This window comes from Leptodactylus fuscus, chromosome 4 (genome assembly GCF_031893055.1).
Source record: "Leptodactylus fuscus isolate aLepFus1 chromosome 4, aLepFus1.hap2, whole genome shotgun sequence".
Lineage (NCBI taxonomy): Eukaryota > Metazoa > Chordata > Amphibia > Anura > Leptodactylidae > Leptodactylus > Leptodactylus fuscus.
The window spans coordinates 91943070-91954084 of NC_134268.1; positions in this window are offsets into that span (position 1 = coordinate 91943070).

Below are 11015 nucleotides of genomic sequence, written 5' to 3' on the forward strand. Positions count from 1 at the left end.
GAAGGAAATGACAAGCTGTGAAATGTAAAAAGAACAATTCCTTCCACATGTTTCAGTACTTAAAGAGCACTAAGAAACCTGTCAAGCAGAATCACTGTGAATACACCACGTTCAGGTACTTCAGCCTTGTCATACCTAATTTAGAACTGAGTGTAACACATAAGTATACAAGAAACTGTGCAAACAATCATTGGCAAATTTCAGTACTGAACCATGTTTGAATATTAAAGAGCAACCCCATCTGGAATAGGTTTTCAGACTGCACAAACTCCAGTTGAAGTATCTTAAGGTCAGAGGGACACAGGACGTAATTGCAGCAGGTTATCTGTGTCAGGATAGCCAGAGAATAACCCAATGCAATATACAGTAGCAGTGTAGTGGATAAGACTTAAATAAATGTAATCCATACCCTGAAGAACAAACCTGCAGAGAAAAGTAATTTGCAGATGGTAAATTATTGCCATAGCTTCAGTCATGGTTTACATCCTTAAGATTTGTAAAGGTTGAAAGCTAAGCTGGCCTTGTAGGAATGGCAGGCTTCAGCAAAAAACAGAAGATTTGGGCTGCACTGCTAGCTTCCTTAGATTCAAATAAGCCAACTTGCAGACTCCTCCTTTAAATCAGGAAGCCCTCAAATTTATTGTAATGCCCATTGAGAATTATCTCCATATAACATTGCATTCATAATTTCTAGACAAAACAGAACGCCTGTCCTACAAAGCTCTTGATAAAGCTAGTTGGTTAGTGAAACATCCAAAGGTGCATTTCCTATCCTGTCTCATTTTGCTCACTACTAGAGATGGGCGAACCTCTTATAATTCAACTCATGTTCAGGAGCATTTGTTTCGGGTTTGAACAAGTTTGTTGCAAACAACAGTTTAAATTGGAGTAAAATATAGTGTATAACACTGTCAGGGCTCCTAAGAACCTATCTATCTGATTTCTAGCTCTCTAAAGCAAACAGTTAAAGTTATGAAAAAAATTTAAATGAAATGTTTGTCTATGGGAAAATGGATGGTAAGCAGTGGAAACAAATTGCTAGTATAACTATACACTGCAGCTACTCACTATTATGTATTTTATCATGTAAAACAGTCTAAAAATTACCATTTTTGTAACTGTTTGGGGAAGAAATTTGAGGCTGTGTGAAAAGTGAAGAAGAATTGGTTTTAAAAATTAAACCACCAAAAAATATCCCTGAGAGCAGAGGTGAAATCAATTTTTTTTTCTTTTTGTTTTGCCAACACTGTGGAATTAACAGTGTGGTATAGTGGAATGTAAGGAAGGCGGCAAGATTTTTAATTCGGTTAAGCCAAAAAAAAAACCATAATAAATGGAGATTTTTTTAAGGCTAGCAGGCTGCATCACAGTGTTTAATTGGTGAGCAAAAAAAAAAACTTAAGAAATGGAGATTTTTTTTAGACTAGCACAGGCTACAAGACTTTTTAATGGGTGAGCCAAAAAAACCTTAACAAATGGAGATATTTTAAGATAAGCAGGTGAGCAAAAAAAAAAAACAACAACCTTGAAATGGAGATTTTCCAGATTAGTAGACTACATGACACTGTTTTATGGTTAAGCAGAAAAAAATCTCTTCCAAAATTGAGATTTTTCAGATTAATACAGTCAGAAAAGCAGTGTGTATGCATGTAGCAAAAAAATAAATAAATAAACTCATTCCCAAAAAAACTCATAAAAGATTTATCATAATTTAAGAAAGCTAAAACACTTTGCTCAGTCACAGACTGTTAGTGATATGTCTCTGGAGCAAATATCTGAAATTGCAGGAATTGGCTGACAATAGAGGGCATGGATAGCTAGCTATTTAACTCTTATACAGCATTGAGAGATAGATACAGACACCCAAACACCCAAAACAAAAAAGTCTACTGTCTAAGCCAAAGTTAAGTTTAGGATGTAATGGCAGAGCCAAAATCAGGTGACAAGCAGATTTCCAGATACAAGCTAAAGGTCAATATAGAGCAGTCCATTACAAACAATGAGGCCACACTAGGTACAACCAAATAGCAGGCATCTGGATGAGCAGGAAGTGGCTTTAAATATGCTTCTTCAGGTGCTAATTGTATAAGCCTAGGAGAAACCTAAATACTGCAGAAGGTTCACAGATTGGGACAGTAGCCTTTAAGCAACAGCAGCTAACCTGTGATTCCTAACACAGTCAGACTGCTCTACTGCAGACAAAAGATCTTTCACTAACCGTACTGACTTTGTTGGTAAAACTTATGTTAAGCACTCTACACACTGTGCACAGTCACAGATCAAAGTGTTCTATTGCAAACACAGGCAAAATTAGGTTATTGGCAGTGAAAGGGTATTACTGCAGTCTGGATCACATAGCATAAATATTCTCCCTCAGGCCTATCTATGATTTCTATCACTAATCTGCCTGTAATTAATTAAATCTAACTAAACTTTTTTTCTCATTCTCCTACTCCTGAGATTCTACAGTTGTATTGAAAACTTTGCTGCACTAAATGCTGTATATTTATTAAGTGAATGGAGTAATTATTTGGTATCATGCAGTGATAAATAACGCATCCATCCCCTGTTTCCATCATCACTGAAATGCCTCATTTTCCAGCCCATACTATCTTACATACTGTAACTGAAATCAGCACTGTAAAAGTGTCCACCTACCAATAACTATTGGCTCAGATGCTGTGAAGTTATATAAGTTGATGCCTGAATGTCAAGGGACTCACAGTGATTTGTGTCTTCTGTATTTCTACTGTGCAATGCATGTGATGAAGGCCATTTTAGTTTTAGGTTGTAGTGATGAATCACCATTTGTTTGGTTTGGACAAACAATTTGGAATATTTGCATCAAACCTAGCTTGGAACGAATAGGTTCGGCTATCTCTGTTCCCTACTAGTAATGTGTTTCTAGGTAAGTGACTTCATTACATCATTGTCCCAGGTGATTGACTGCATTTATTTACAATGCCAATTGGCCAGTATTGTTGCTTATTGTGAGGAAGGGGAGAATGGGAGTAGTAGGTTCTCCCCTTAGACTAAGGCTCCACGTAGTGAGCTGCAGCAAAAAAGTGCTGCGGGAAAAATCGTGGCAGAAACTCATCAGTGCTTTTCACAGTAAATCCACAGAGGTTTTCTCTGCTTTTCCATTATATCTATAGGGAAAAAGTCGGCATTTCTGTAGGTATAATTGACATGCTGTGATTTCCAAAACCACAAAGGTTTTGGAAATCACAGCATATCGGCTGCGCATATTTTTCCACAATGTGTGGATGGGATTTGCTAGAACCTCTTTCACTTTGCAGGGATTGTAAAATGCCACGTTTTTTTTCCACACCATTTAGGTCAAATGGTGCCCCCAGACCTTAAGGTCTCCCTACAGATCATAAATGATTGCCGGGGTCTCATTTTGTGATCAGCTTATTGTCAAAGGATTGTCCAAATTAAAGGACCACTTCAGTTGGTAAAAAATGGGTTGCATGGCAACTTTTCCTTGACAGCATAAGGGTGAATTCACACTGAGTAAACGCTAGCTTATTCTGAACGTAAAACACGTTCAGAATAAGCGGCGTCTAAAGCAGCTCCATTCATTTCTATGGGAGCCGGCATACGAGCGCTCCCCATAGAAATGAATGGGCTGCTTCTTTCACTCCGTGCAGTCCCATTGAAGTGAATGGGGAGTGCCGGCGTATACGGCAAGCTCTGCTCATGCCGGAGCGTACACGCCGGCACTCCCCATTCACTTCAATGGGACTGCACGGAGTGAAAGAAGCAGCCCATTCATTTCTATGGGGAGCGCTCGTATGCCGGCTCCCATAGAAATGAATGGAGCTGCTTTAGACGCCGCTTATTCTGAACGTGTTTTACGTTCAGAATAAGCTAGCGTTTACTCAGTGTGAATGCACCCTAACAAGTAGTTTTGGGGAAAATTTATAGAAATTAAAAACTTGTATAGCAATATAATTAAACTCTCAAAGAATACATGTCTTCTGAGTTCAGCATCTACTCTTCTGTCAGTTTATTTGATAAGTTAATACAGCTAGTACCAGAGGAAGTTGACTCTTTTTATGGCCTCATAAGATACTATACTGTATATGTAATTTTGAAAGCAACAGAAACATTTTTTTTCATTGAACTGCTGAAGCAATGATTTCAACTGTGTTTTCAGCTCCCTCAGGGTTCCCTCCTCTAATTGTAAATAGCCGGAAAGTCATCAAGCAAGCATTTAATAAACTTTTAATTTGAAATGGATTACCACATGTTGTGTTTGTTTACCCATTATTAAATCTCTCGGCTACATATCATTGGTAAAATCGGCATAGCTTTTGCTTATATATTACAAAACAAACACATGGGGGATATTAAGATGCTGTCAAAATATGTTTAGAAAGACCTAATGAAACTAATACATGGAGAGATTGAATCATTTTACATAAGATATATACTGTATATGAGATTATATATATATATATATATATATATATATATATATACACTATTCTATATGTTATTCTTGAAATTGTTCAATAAGAAAACCGCATATGCTTTATATTAATTGACCTTGCACAGTTAATCTCAAGCAATTTGCCTGACAATCATGACATGCATAAAGCATCCTCAAAGTAAATGCCCACATCCAGCCAGGATATCATTATAGAGGGCAGCCATCCAAATGTTTTATTAAGAACACTGCAGTAAATTACTGCAGTAGTTGCTTGACTATATGTTGGTAAAAATTTACGTGAAACACATTACATAGTATTAAAAACCTGGGAATTTGGCTGCTTAGAAACCATTTTGCCAGCACCTCATCATCTAACTTAAAAGGTGATAATAACAATAACACCGATCAAATATAGAGAAAGCAAATGTTAACCTAAGGTAAGAGGCAAAGTAAAAAGCCAAGAGTTAGTAGGGAGCTGCTGTTAGTACCTATTGTAACTGTAGTTATGTATACAGTGGCTTGCAAAGCTACTCATACCTCTTGAATTTTTTCACAATTTGTCACCTTACAACCACAAACTTAAATGTATTTTTTTGAGATTTTAAGTAATAGACCAAGACAAAGTAGCAAATAATTGTGAGGTGGAATAAAAATGATACAAGGTTTTCAAAATTTTAATGAAATAAAAATCTGAAAAGTGTGATGTGCAAAATTATTTTGCCCTCCGTACTCTGATACCTCATAATAAAATTCAGTGCGCACAATTGCCTTCAGAAATCACTTATGAGTTTATAGAGTCCCGCTGTCTGTAATTTAGTCTCAGTATAAATACACCTGTTCTGTGACGGCCTCAGTGGTTTGTTAGAAAACACTAGTGAACAAACAGCAACATGAAGACCAAGGAACTCACCAGACAGATCAGAGATAAAGTTGTAGAGAAATTTAAAGCAGGGTTAGGTTTTAAAAACATATCACAAGCTTTGAGCATCCCAAGGAGCCCTGTACAATCCATCATCCAAAAATGGAAAAAGTATTCTACCACTGCAAACCTATCAAGACATGGCTGTCCACCTAAACTGACAGATTGAGGAAGGAGAGCACTAGTTATAAAAGCAGCCAAGAAGCTCATGGTATGGGGGTGGGGGGCTGAATACTTTTGCATGTCACACGATTCAGATTTTTATTTGATTAAAATTTAGAAACCATGTATCATTTTCGCTCCACTTCACAATTATCTGCTACTTTGTGTTGGTCTATCACTTCCCCGATGCCTGGCAGAGTGAATGAAGAGCCGGAAGACACCGCGGGGACGCTGCACGGAGAAGACTTCTAAAGGTAGGAGAAGAATCAGCATTGATTGGCCGACTGTATAGCATTTGGCCAATCAATGCTGGTTCTGCATCGAACTTTTACATTCGAACAGCGAGTGGTACTCGATCGAATACGAGTATTTCGAATACCGTATTCGATCGAATACCTACTCGATCGAGTACTACTCGCTCATCTCTAGTTATAATGTTTCCATCTTATAACTGTATAAAACTATCTGAACATGTACAAAATGAATTGTGTATAGATATATCCCTGATAACAAACACATAGATACCATACATTTCCAGGAGGAATAACTGAGAAATTTAGAATGCCAACTTCTAAGAAAAAATGCTCAAAGCTTCTTAGATCACAGACAATACAAGTTTACCTAAACAGGTATGTCAGGAGGGATGACAGATCTTCTTTGAAGTACATATGGAAAAACATAAAAAAGCATGACAGATCTGTCAATGACTGCGTGTTGATATGTTCTGGATAGTATCAGATGTTTTTATTTATTTATTTTTATTTTTTTTTTAAACTGCACAGTATAAAAGGACCTTGCAAAAAGACACTGCAAAAATGTAAAGGAGTTGCCCAGGATTTGGAGGAACCTGTGTGGCATCCAGGGTGGATGTAAAAGAAAAAAAAAAGGCATACTCCCCTCTCCCCTGCACTTTGTTGACCACTCCTGGTCCCCTTCCTGTCGGAAGCTATGAGGCTCATGTATCCACTGAGACAAATCAATGACCTCAGCAGTCGCTGGAGAGGGACCAGTGACATCACTTATATACGTCACCAGTTTCTTAACAGTTGACATATTTTTTTCTTTCACACTCATGCCGGCCGCCCTAGGGGGACCCAAATCTTGGACAAATCCTTTGATAAACACCAATTAAAAGTAACAGATTTGCCAGTTCATGTTTATAAAATCTTTTTTTCCTCTTAACATAGAATTTCACTTTAAATACACAAATGGTCTTTTCTATAAAACCATTAATATAGAGATTACAGTACCGTGGGAGTAGAAAAAGAGACTTGAATGTGCATTCTGACTTTGGATTGTTTTTTTGCAATTGTTTCGTCTTGTTAAATTTTGTACATCCTGTTCAGAGTCAATTTTCTTATCGTCTTGGTTGGAATATGTAAGGAATTCTTGAGGTAGCTGGACAAATGCGTCATATTCTTGCTGTTCATTTGTATACAATGGAAGTTTTACAACCTAAGGTAAATACAAATTTAATAAAGTATACAAAAATTGTTCAGCAGCAGTTAACTAACCTAGAAATGCAATATTTTATGAAAACAATGATTATAAATATAATAGTATTGAAAAATAAAGATATCATGTAGACCCCTACCACGCAAAGATGTTACTCTTTTTGAAACCTTTCTTATTGGACTATAAAATGAAGAGCAGGTTCACTGCTATGCCTGGAAAATCTAGTTGAGTCAGTCTCACAATGTACTAGATATACTGTATATAGTCCTATATACATAGCCTTGGCAGCTGATAAAAGACATAGACCATAGTCTATGATAAAAGACATAGACCATTTACTCAATGAGAAGTGGCCAGCATTTTTGCGTGCTAATATTCATATTTGGAAACCTTGCAGCAAATATTTCAAGCTTGCTATGCTGTTCCATAATAAAATTGAACACTGATCTACTGTACAGAAAAACAAAGAAAACCGCTGCACCTGGTATGGCAGTAAATGACAGAGACGGGGTGTGGATACTACATCACCCATTCAGGACACACAATCATGATGGACGCGTTTCAGGACACATACACGTCCCTTAATCATAGCCTGAGTGAGGTGAATACAAAGACACACATATATAGGTCTAAAAACCACGCCCAACATTTACATATTGACCCTTTCTACACCAGAACCAAATGAACCAATTACAATATGTGCAACATAATATAAACACAAGAACAATGAAAATACATAGTGATAATTGTCTGGTATACATAATAGTAATAAATGACAAATTCAGTTTATAATATATCATTCTAAACAGTATCAATGCAAACACCAGGAAGATTATGTCAAAAGATCATAGAGATCACAGTGTGAATAGTCACATATAATGAACCGCATGAATCCAGTTTATATACGAGCTTAGGAGCAACTTACCCCATGAATTATTATCACTATGTATTTTCAATGTTCTTGTATTTATATTATGTAGCATGTATTGTAATTGGTTAATTTTGTTCCGGTGCAGAAAGGGTCAATATGTAAATGTTGGGCGTGGTTTTTAGACCTATATATGTGTATCTTTGTATTCACCTCTCTCAGGCTATGACTAAGGGACTTGTATGTGCCCTGAAACGCTTAAGCTCCATTATGATTGTGTGTCCTGAGTGGGTGATGTAATATCCCTTTTTACATTTTTTTATATTAACTAAAGGTTACGTTTTATTTTATTGTGGCATGCTGGAACATTTTTTCTATACTGATCTACTGTATATAATTACAATACTGTAGACACTACAAACTGTATATAATTACAATACTGTAGACACTACATACTGTATATAATTACAATACTGTAGACACTACAAACTGTATATAATTACAATACTGTAGACACTACATACTGTATATAATTACAATACTGTAGACACTACAAACTGTATATAATTACAATACTGTAGACACTACAAACTGTATATAATTACAATACTGTAGACACTACATACTGTATAGAATTACAATACTGTAGACACTACATACTGTATATAATTACAATACTGTAGACACTACATACTGTATATAATTATAATAGTGTAGACACTACATACTGTATATAATTATAATAGTGTAGACACTTCATACTGTATAGAATTACAATACTTTAGACACTACAAACTGTATATAATTACAATACTGTAGACACTACAAACTGTATATAATTACAATACTGTAGACACTACATACTGTATAGAATTACAATACTGTAGACACTACATACTGTATAGAATTACAATACTGTAGACACTACATACTGTATAGAATTACAATACTGTAGACACTACATACTGTATAGAATTATAATAGTGTAGACACTACATACTGTATAGAATTACAATACTGTAGACACTACATACTGTATAGAATTATAATAGTGTAGACACTACATACTGTATAGAATTATAATAGTGTAGACACTACATACTGTATAGAATTACAATACTGTAGACACTACATACTGTATAGAATTACAATACTGTAGACACTACATACTGTATAGAATTACAATACTGTAGACACTACATACTGTATATAATTACAATACTGTAGACACTACATACTGTATATAATTATAATACTGTAGACACTACATACTGTATATAATTATAATAGTGTAGACACTACATACTGTATATAATTATAATAGTGTAGACACTTCATACTGTATAGAATTACAATACTTTAGACACTACAAACTGTATATAATTACAATACTGTAGACACTACAAACTGTATATAATTACAATACTGTAGACACTACATACTGTATAGAATTACAATACTGTAGACACTACATACTGTATAGAATTACAATACTGTAGACACTACATACTGTATATAATTACAATAGTGTAGACACTACATACTGTATATAATTATAATAGTGTAGACACTACATACTGTATAGAATTACAATACTGTAGACACTACAAACTGTATATAATTACAATACCGTAGACACTACATACTGTATAGAATTATAATAGTGTAGACACTACATACTGTATAGAATTATAATAGTGTAGACACTACATACTGTATAGAATTACAATACTGTAGACACTACATACTGTATAGAATTACAATACTGTAGACACTACATACTGTATAGAATTATAATAGTGTAGACACTACATACTGTATAGAATTACAATACTGTAGACACTACATACTGTATAGAATTATAATAGTGTAGACACTACATACTGTATAGAATTATAATAGTGTAGACACTACATACTGTATAGAATTACAATACTGTAGACACTACATACTGTATAGAATTATAATAGTGTAGACACTACATACAGTATAGAATTACAATACTGTAGACACTACATACTGTATAAAATTACAATACTGCAGACACTACATACTGTATAAAATTACAATACTGTAGACACTACATACTGTATATAATTATAATACTGTAGACACTACATACTGTATAGAATTACAATGCTGTAGACACTACATACTGTATATGTCGGGACACAATTTAAAGGACTCATCTAGCTCTTAAATTGCAAACACAACACAACATGAGCAGTTTCAAGCAAAATAGTGCCCTATGTTGGTATCTTTACTAGAGATGAGCGAACAGTGTTCTATCGAACTCATGTTCGATCGGATATTAGGCTGTTCGGCATGTTCGAATCGAATCGAACACCGCGTGGTAAAGTGCGCCATTACTCGATTCCCCTCCCACCTTCCCTGGCGCCTTTTTTGCTCCAATAACAGCGCAGGGTAGGTGGGACAGGAACTACGACACCGGTGACGTTGAAAAAAGTAGGCAAAACCCATTGGCTGCCGAAAACATGTGACCTCTAATTTAAAAGAACAGCGCCGCCCAGGTTCGCGTCATTCTGAGCTTGCAATTCACCGAGGACGGAGGTTTCCGTCCAGCTAGCTAGGGCTTAGATTCTGGGTAGGCAGGGACAGGCTAGGATAGGAAGGAGAAGACAACCAACAGCTCTTGTAAGAGCTAAATTCCAGGGAGAAGCTTGTCAGTGTAACGTGGCACTGACGGGCTCAATCGCCGCAACCCAGCTTTCCCAGGATCCTGAATGGAATACACTGTCAGTGTATTCCCGTATACCCGATATATACCCCGATACCCGTTCCAACGGTGTGCCCCCCCACCTTCACCCCAGAAATACCCTGCAAGTCCCCTAGCAATAGAATTGGGGCTATATACACCCACAATTTTTACTACTGGTATACAGTGCCATTGTCTGACTGGGAATTCAAAGAATATATTGGGAATACAAATACCCTCATTTCTTGCTACTGCCATATAGTGCCAGTTTCTGACTGGTAATTCAAAGAATATATTGGGGTTACGTGCACCCACAATTTTTACTACTGGTATACAGTGCCATTGTCTGACTGGGAATTCAAAGAATATATTGGGAATACAAATACCCTCATTTCTTGCTACTGCCATATAGTGCCAGTGTCTGACTGGGAATTCAAAGAATATATTGGGGTTACGT